This window comes from Anas acuta, chromosome 1 (assembly GCF_963932015.1).
Source record: "Anas acuta chromosome 1, bAnaAcu1.1, whole genome shotgun sequence".
Taxonomy (NCBI): Eukaryota; Metazoa; Chordata; class Aves; order Anseriformes; family Anatidae; genus Anas; species Anas acuta.
The window spans coordinates 142,388,712-142,396,425 of NC_088979.1; the positions used below are offsets into that span (position 1 = coordinate 142,388,712).

The 7,714-nt window shown below is 50.0% G+C and overlaps 1 long non-coding RNA gene across 1 annotated transcript; it reads left to right on the forward strand.

The window, feature by feature from the left end:
• The first annotated feature begins 10 nt into the window (after positions 1–10).
• LOC137845084 (uncharacterized) lies at positions 11–1,787 on the forward strand. The gene is made up of 2 exons (XR_011090090.1): positions 11–1,439; positions 1,549–1,787. It is a non-coding gene; the product is annotated as an uncharacterized lncRNA (long non-coding RNA).
• Positions 1,788–7,714: the final 5,927 nt, after the last annotated feature.

Consider the following 7,714-nt stretch of genomic DNA (forward strand, 5'->3'; position numbering starts at 1 on the left):
GTGAGGTGTCTCAGCATGACCATACGTTAGCTAAAGCCAACAGGGTTTGAAGCCTTTGAAGATGGAAGAAAGCTGTACCCATACCTGTGCAGGTGGGTTCTGCTGCAGAGCAAGCTCAGCATGCTTGTTATTCTCTGCTAAGGAGCTGGGGATTACTCTGACTTGCTGAAAAACACCTGGTCTAGATTGTATCAGGTGTAGCTTAGTAAGAAGGGCATAAAACTTGCCAGCTCTAACACCTCATGTTCATCAACACAGGATGCTCAGGTTGTAACAGAAAGCTAGAGTGATAGGAAAGAGCATAACCAGCTGACAACTATTACGTGGTATTGCTTCTGGTCTCCACGGCTTGTAGCTCCATGAGCAGCTTGCTCTGCAGGAATTCATGTCTGCAGCACAAATTCTGAGCACTGGATGTGGCTGGATTCAGTTCAAAAAACATCTGGGACCAAAGTTTTTCATTAAACACAGTGTTGTCTTCCAACATTAAAACAAGACAGAAGCTGTGATTCTTGATTTGTTGAAGGAGTACAATAATATCTTTGGCCCCAGTCTGCTTGTAAGATGGCAAAGGTTACAAGCCGTTATATTTGTGCCTGTGTTTCTGATACTTTGGAATAAGTAACTTAAACAGGGGGCATGCGATGTGATGAACTCCTAGATGACTCAATGAAAATAAATTTTAAAGCATGGTTTCTCACCTTTAACTTTCCCAAACCCTTTATGAATGATCTGCTTCCAAAAGCTTGCCAACCATGGCAGTACATAGGCTCAATACTTATCTGCCCACACAAATTCTGCAAGACTGTTCGAAAAAGAGAGCAGAAATTGCATCTTAAATAAGCAGGTAGGCTTAATGCTCGTCAACACCAGAGAGGCTGGTGCTAGCTGTCTGTTGGAGAATTCAGGGCTTTGGGCGGATAAAAGCTTCCTATTCAAAATGAATGACACGAAGTCGAGTTCACCCCCGAGAACAACAACGGAAGCCTGAACGGAAAAGCCCACACCTGGAGGGCTGCCAGTCCTCTCTCGCCTCCCACCTGGTAGCAGGTGTTAGAGCAGCACCTCCCTCCCTGGCAGCAGACGCGATGACTATTTAAAAGAGAAAGTCTTTGCGGGAGCTTTCTGTACTGAGGAGTTTTGGCACTGGGCTTCCAGCAGAGAACAAATCTGGGCTATGCTATCCATTGCCTCACGACAGACCTTGTGCTGTGGCGGGCAGAATGAAAACAAGGAGCTAAATGGCCCAGGAGATGCCCTGCACTGGGGACTCCTCATCTTCCTATGCCCTTGGGTCAGCTCAGCTGTGAAATTACGCAGGTTCTGGTGCAGGCTTAGTTATTTCAAATATAGAGTGGCATCTGTGGGGGGCAGAATAACCTTTCTGGCTCAGCCTGCACATCTCTTTGCTGTGGGCTGAGCTTATGGCTGGTCTCACGGTGAGCTACACACCTGGACTCCCCAACAGCCAAAGCACACAAGATTCCTGCTTAGTCACCCAGCACCTAGGCAAGCTTTCAAATCCACTTTTATCTTTGCATTTCAAAGGCTTCGCTCGCTGCAGCACCGCAGATCCATCAGGAAAGAAACATAAAGGCAGTCGTCCCCACCGACTCCACAGCCACCTCCATCGGCCTGCTCAAGCACCCCACCTCGAAGCGAGATGGCGGGCCCTGCTATGGGATGGGAAGGGTTTTACTTCAGCTCGACAGGGCACTTGGCTGGCAGCCTCCTCAGCGCTGCATGCCTGAGCAGGTCGGCGCAGGTCCCGGCGGCCTCCCGCTCCTCCTCCCCGCAGGCAGGGGCAATGCTCGCAGTTTGGAGCCTGTGACCCCCTGAAGGGGTTACGGCTCTGCTTTCCCCCGTTATTCACAAATCCCCGTGTCAGCAGCCCGCTAAAATCTCCACAGGTCCGTCGGCTGCCTCAGGGCACTAGCTGGGGTGGGTCGGTGGAGCACGCCGGGCCTGCGACGTGGCAGGCGAGGAAGAGGAGGGGAATTCTTCATGCTCCAGTTGCCGTTTTGTTCGCAGCCCCGCAGCTGCTGCCCGCTGAGTCTGCCTCTTCTCTGCAGGCAGCAGGGCCCTCCCTCACCCTGCCTTCCTCAGCTCTCCTTCTCTTACTCTTTATTTTGTGCCTGCACTGGCTTCCCACCTCCTTTTCATTATTTTTGAAAAATGTATTTGACATCTTCAATAATCACTCAGTACTCCCGCTTATCTTGCCCCCCTTCCTCATCTCTGCCTGGATTCCTGCTTAGGGGAGCTGCTGGGCTCGGCCAGGGCTGCTGCAGGTGCAGAACGCTGCAGCTCCGGGAGGCACAGGACAGCCAGCCCTTACTTTATGCACAGGGCTGCGTCTTGGCAGAGGATGAAGAGCAGAAAAGTTAATCTTCCCTAGCACTGCTGGATTGCTTGCGAATGTTAAAATATAAATCTGGGCTCTTCCCAGGTCTGAGAGTTTGGCATTGCCCATGCTGAGTCAAAGTTAGAAGCTGCAAACCTAAGATCCCAACAAAGAACAAGGCAGCGTAGTTAATACCTAGCCCTGTTGGTGAGCTGCACTTACCTGTATGGATCTGCTTAAAAGCAGAACAACCTCTACAAATTTCCCCAGCCTTTCCAGTGCAGGCATGGAGGAGTTTAGGACTGCCATAATACGCCGTTCAGCTCAGCAAGGCTAAAGCATGCACTTGGCTTTACACACTCATGTAATTCCACATCATTTAGTCATCGTTAAGTCACTTCTGAAGGTTTTATTGACTCAGATTGGTATGCTCAGAAGTTGGATAGAGTCCTTTCAAGCCAGTCTTACGTTGCCACAGCTTGAGGAAAGCTACGTCAGGCCCGTTCTGTAATGCCTTTATCAGGTGCAGGAAACAACCGAGATACTTCATTTTCTTGGTTTTGCCCCAGGGGTTCATTTTGTACTTCTACAAAACAAGCTTAGTTTTTGTTATAAATACGAACACACTGGAGCTCTCTGTCCTTACGTTGGGCTCGACCTTGTTCTTGGCATCCCTTTCGCATTTTGTCTCTTTATTTTATTTTATGACAATCTGCTATTGAACACATGTTGTGAATTTACTTAGAGATTTGAGAGAGAACAAACACTCTTCTGTCTTATCAATATATTTTTTTTCTCTTGTTTTAATGTGTTTTGCATTTCTATTTCTTTGCTGCTTGTGCTAGGAACACCCTTGGAAAACTCTCCTTTTGCTGTACATACCTCACCCTTGTATCAGTGCTAACCCCAGAGCCAGGCAAAGCACGGTAGGTAGGTGTTCAGACAGCTTTGGTCCCTGCCAGCTGTTTGTCTTTGTGCATTTCATGCATTTTTAATTGTGCACACTTCTGTTTGTCCCCAGCCCAGTGCTTTCATGAAGAAAGCGTGGCATTTGCTTGGTTTACAGCTATCCACTTCTTCACAAGCAAAATCCTGTTTCATAACAGTCCTTCTGTAAGTTGGGTGCTGGTTATCCCACAGAACCATGTTTTAATAAATGTTATTTACATTTTTCAGGGTAGCTAGAGGGGTTTGGTTTTAATTAGCTGAGTAAGAGAGCCATGAGTGATTATACAGCCACAAACAGAGCTGCTGCCATCATCTCCCAGCTTCTTACCCATGGCTCCTGTGCCAACAGAGCTAAAACAAGGAAAAAATAGCTCAGGCTCTTGGAGACAAGCATTTTTTGAAAGACGGGAAGGAGGGAAATTGATGAAGATGTTGCCATGTGTGTTGAGCCTGCAGTACTCAATAGTTTTTCTGTACCTGATTAATTGCCTAAGCCGGAGGCAGAGAGGCTCTTCCAGATTTGGGAAGTGTGAAGGGAGTGCGAGCCCTCCTGCCATCCTCCCCTGGGCAATGCTCTGGAATCAGGGAGGTTCTTGTATGGAGACGCTGCCTGCTGGGAGCTGTTTCAGTGAACTACAGGCTCCTTCCTTCTCCATCCTCCTGCTGCAAAGCACAGCTTCCTTCTCCTTTTCTTCCCAACCCTCTTGCTCTGCACAGCAGTCAGCATCACTCAGAGTGCCCCTGCTAATGAAACCTGACAGAAACGAGGTCCAAGGGGAAGAGGGCATCTCAGGGTGACTGGAGGAGGAACCTCAGCCCAGGGCATTGCCAGCAACGTGGCCAGCTTCAACGGTGGTCGAGTGGGGCAAGGCATTAGGCTTGCAGCGCTTGGGAAAACTTGCTAGCAGCCTGGCATCATTTTGGGATCACAACTTCCCTGCACTCTGAATGTGTGCAGGAGCTGGTCCTGTTGCAAGCAGGTTGAACCTCCAATGCCTTCCAGTGCCCTGGGATACTGGGCTGGGTGGGATCTACCCAGGGCATCCTGCAGCTAGCGGTAATACCATGCACACTGCTCGCTGCCCAGAGCCAAGACTGCAGAAGTCCATCACTGCCCATCTCCTGCCTGCCAGACACTGGGTACTGCCTCTACTCTCTTACAGGCTATTGCAACCAAAGAGGTGAACATGAGGCTTTTAAATACCTTCATTACCACGAGCCTGGCCCTTGACACAGAGATCACAGAATCACAGAATCACAGAATTTTCTAGGTTGGAAGAGACCTCAAGATCATCGAGTCCAACCTCTGACCTAAAACTAACAGTCCCCACTAAACCATATCCCTAAGCTCTACATCTAAACGTCTTTTAAAGACTTCCAGGGATGGTGACTCCACCACCTCCCTGGGCAGCCCGTTCCAATGCCTCACAACCCTTTCAGTAAAGAAATTCTTCCTAACATCTAACCTAAAACTCCCCTGGCGTAACTTTAGCCCATTCCCCCTCGTCCTGTCACCAGGCACATGGGAGAACAGGCCAACCCCCACCTCGCTACAGCCTCCTTTAATGTACTTATACAGAGCAATAAGGTCACCCCTGAGCCTCCTCTTCTCTAGGCTGAACAAGCCCAGCTCCTTCAGCCGCTCCTCGTAGGACTTGCTCTCCAGGCCCCTCACCAGCTTTGTCGCCCTTCTTTGGACCCGCTCAAGCACCTCGATGTCCTTCTTGTAGCGAGGGGCCCAAAACTGAACACAGTACTCGAGGTGCGGCCTCACCAGAGCCGAGTACAGGGGGACGATCACCTCCCTAGCCCTGCTGGTCACAGTGTTTCTGATACAAGCCAGGATGCCGTTGGCCTTCTTGGCCACCTGAGCACACTGCTGGCTCATATTCAGCCGACTGTCCACCATCACTCCCAGGTCCTTCTCTGCCTGGCAGCTCTCCAACCATTCCTCTCCCAGCCTGTAGTTCTGCTTGGGGTTATTGCGCCCCAGGTGCAGGACCCGGCACTTGGCCTTGTTGAACTTCATACAGTTGACCTCAGCCCATCGGTGCAGCCTATCCAGATCCTCCTGCAGAGCCTTCCTACCCTCGAGCAGATCGACACACGCACCTAGCTTGGTGTCATCTGCAAACTTACTGAGGGTGCACTCAATGCCGTCATCCAGATCATTGATGAAGATGTTAAAGAGGACCGGCCCCAGCACCGAGCCCTGGGGGACGCCACTAGTGACTGGCCTCCAACTGGACTTGGCTCCATTCACCACAACTCTTTGGGCCCGGCTATCCAGCCAGTTTCTAACCCAACGAAGCGTGCGCCAGTCCAAGCCAAGAGCAGCCAGTTTCTTGAGGAGAATGCTGTGGGAGACGGTGTCAAAAGCCTTGCTGAAGTCAAGGTAGACCACATCCACAGCCTTTCCCTCGTCCACCCAGCGCGTCACTTTGTCGTAGAAGGAGATCAGGTTCGTCAAGCAGGACCTGCCTTCCATAAACCCATGCTGGCTGGGCCTGATCGCCTGCTTGCCCTTCAAGTGCCGCATGATGACTCCCAAGAGGATCTGCTCCATGAGCTTCCCTGGTACTGAGGTCAAACTGACCGGCCTGTAGTTCCCCGGGTCTGCCCTCCGGCCCTTCTTGTAGATGGGTGTCACATTTGCTAGCCGCCAGTCAGCTGGGACCTCCCCCGATAGCCAGGACTGCTGATAAATGATGGATAGGGGCTTGGCCAGCTCCTCTGCCAGTTCTCTCAGTACCCTTGGGTGGATCCCATCCGGCCCCATCGATTTGTGGACATCCAAGTGCCGTAGCAGGTCACCAACCAGTTCTTCGTGGATGGTGAGGGCCACATCCTGCTCCCCGTCCCCTTCCACCAGTTCTGGGTACTGGGTATCCAGAGAGCAACTGGTTTTGCCGCTAAAGACTGAGGCAAAGAAGGCATTGAGCACCTCCGCCTTTTCCTCATCTCTTGTAACTAAGTTTCCCCCTGCATCCAGTAAAGGATGGAGATTCTCCCTAGTCCTCCTTTTTGTGTTGATGTATTTATAAAAGCGTTTTTTATTATCTTTAACGGCAGTAGCCAGATTGAGCTCCAGACGAGCTTTGGCCTTCCTAATCTTGTCCCTGCACAGCCTCGCTACATCCTTATAGTCCTCCTTAGTGGCCTGCCCAATTTTCCAAAGATTATAAACCCTCTTTTTTCTCCTAAGCTCAAGCCACAATTCTCTGTTGAGCTAGGCTGGTCTTCTTCCCCGCTGGCTCATCTTTGGGCGCATGGGAATAGACCGCTCCTGCACCATTAAACCGCTCCTGCACCATTATGAGCTCATCTAGAAGCAAACTTACGCATGAGTGGGACTGGCTTCATAAACATCACGTCTTGAAAGCAGCAACAAGAGTCCCTTTACTATTTTCCCGAGAGTTGCTTCTCTTCTGGGCACAAAGTAATAAACAGGTCAGCAGACTGCAGTGCTCGTGAATGCCTTTCTAAACTCGTCGGCTTTCGGAACTCCCACTGCCTTCAGCAAGGCCAAGATTAAACAGCCGTGGTGGATCACCTCGTATTTGCACCTCCTAGGACACACATTTGAGTTACAGACCAACAAGTTCATGCTTCTTCTGTTCTTTTTCATTCCTCCCATCTCAGCACTGCGTCAGTTAAATGCATGTGACTAAGCCTGGAGCAGCTATCCCTCACCCATCACAGCTACACACAGTACCCCCGTCTAGCACAAATTCATGCTGACAGCTGAAATTCTAACAGCTCCTATTCAGGGGATGAATCCATCAGCTTCTCTGGTTTGCAGGTTTTTTCCTAGTTCTCTCGTGTTCCTGTTACCATGAATGGAAATCTTCTTCCACAGCTTTAAGAACACGAAAGCTGGTAGAGCCAGTGGGTGGTGTTTCCACTTAAGTTCCCAGTTTTGTTAAAAGTCCTTTTTACATAGGCAGGGGGGGAATGTCCTGCGCACCACACCCACTTTCAGCCAGCTTCATGCTATTTATACAGGCAGGAACCACAGGCCATCTGCAAGAGGTTTAGGGCTCAGACAAGCCAATGGCCTCACTAATTCCAGGCTGGTGGGTTCATGCTACGTGGTCTCATTTAGAGCATGTCCTGTTTCTCCCACTGGGTAATGACAGTTAAAAGATTGCAAGGGTGCAAGCAGGTGAAGTTAATTCAGGTGAGACCCCTGGTCAGGAGAAAGGGACTAAAGAGGTTATCCAGGAGTTCTCAGCTACTTTAAGTACGGGAACACCACCTCTGAGCTGGCATCCCTGTTTATTTGGAATTAATTCCATGTCTTTTAAAAAATAAAATAAAAACAAATTGACCACGTTAAATCTCAGTTTCACTGACCATTTCTGACTGCTGCTGGACATCTCTTGCTAGCACTGGGGATGTCTTCCACCACACTTTGTCTGG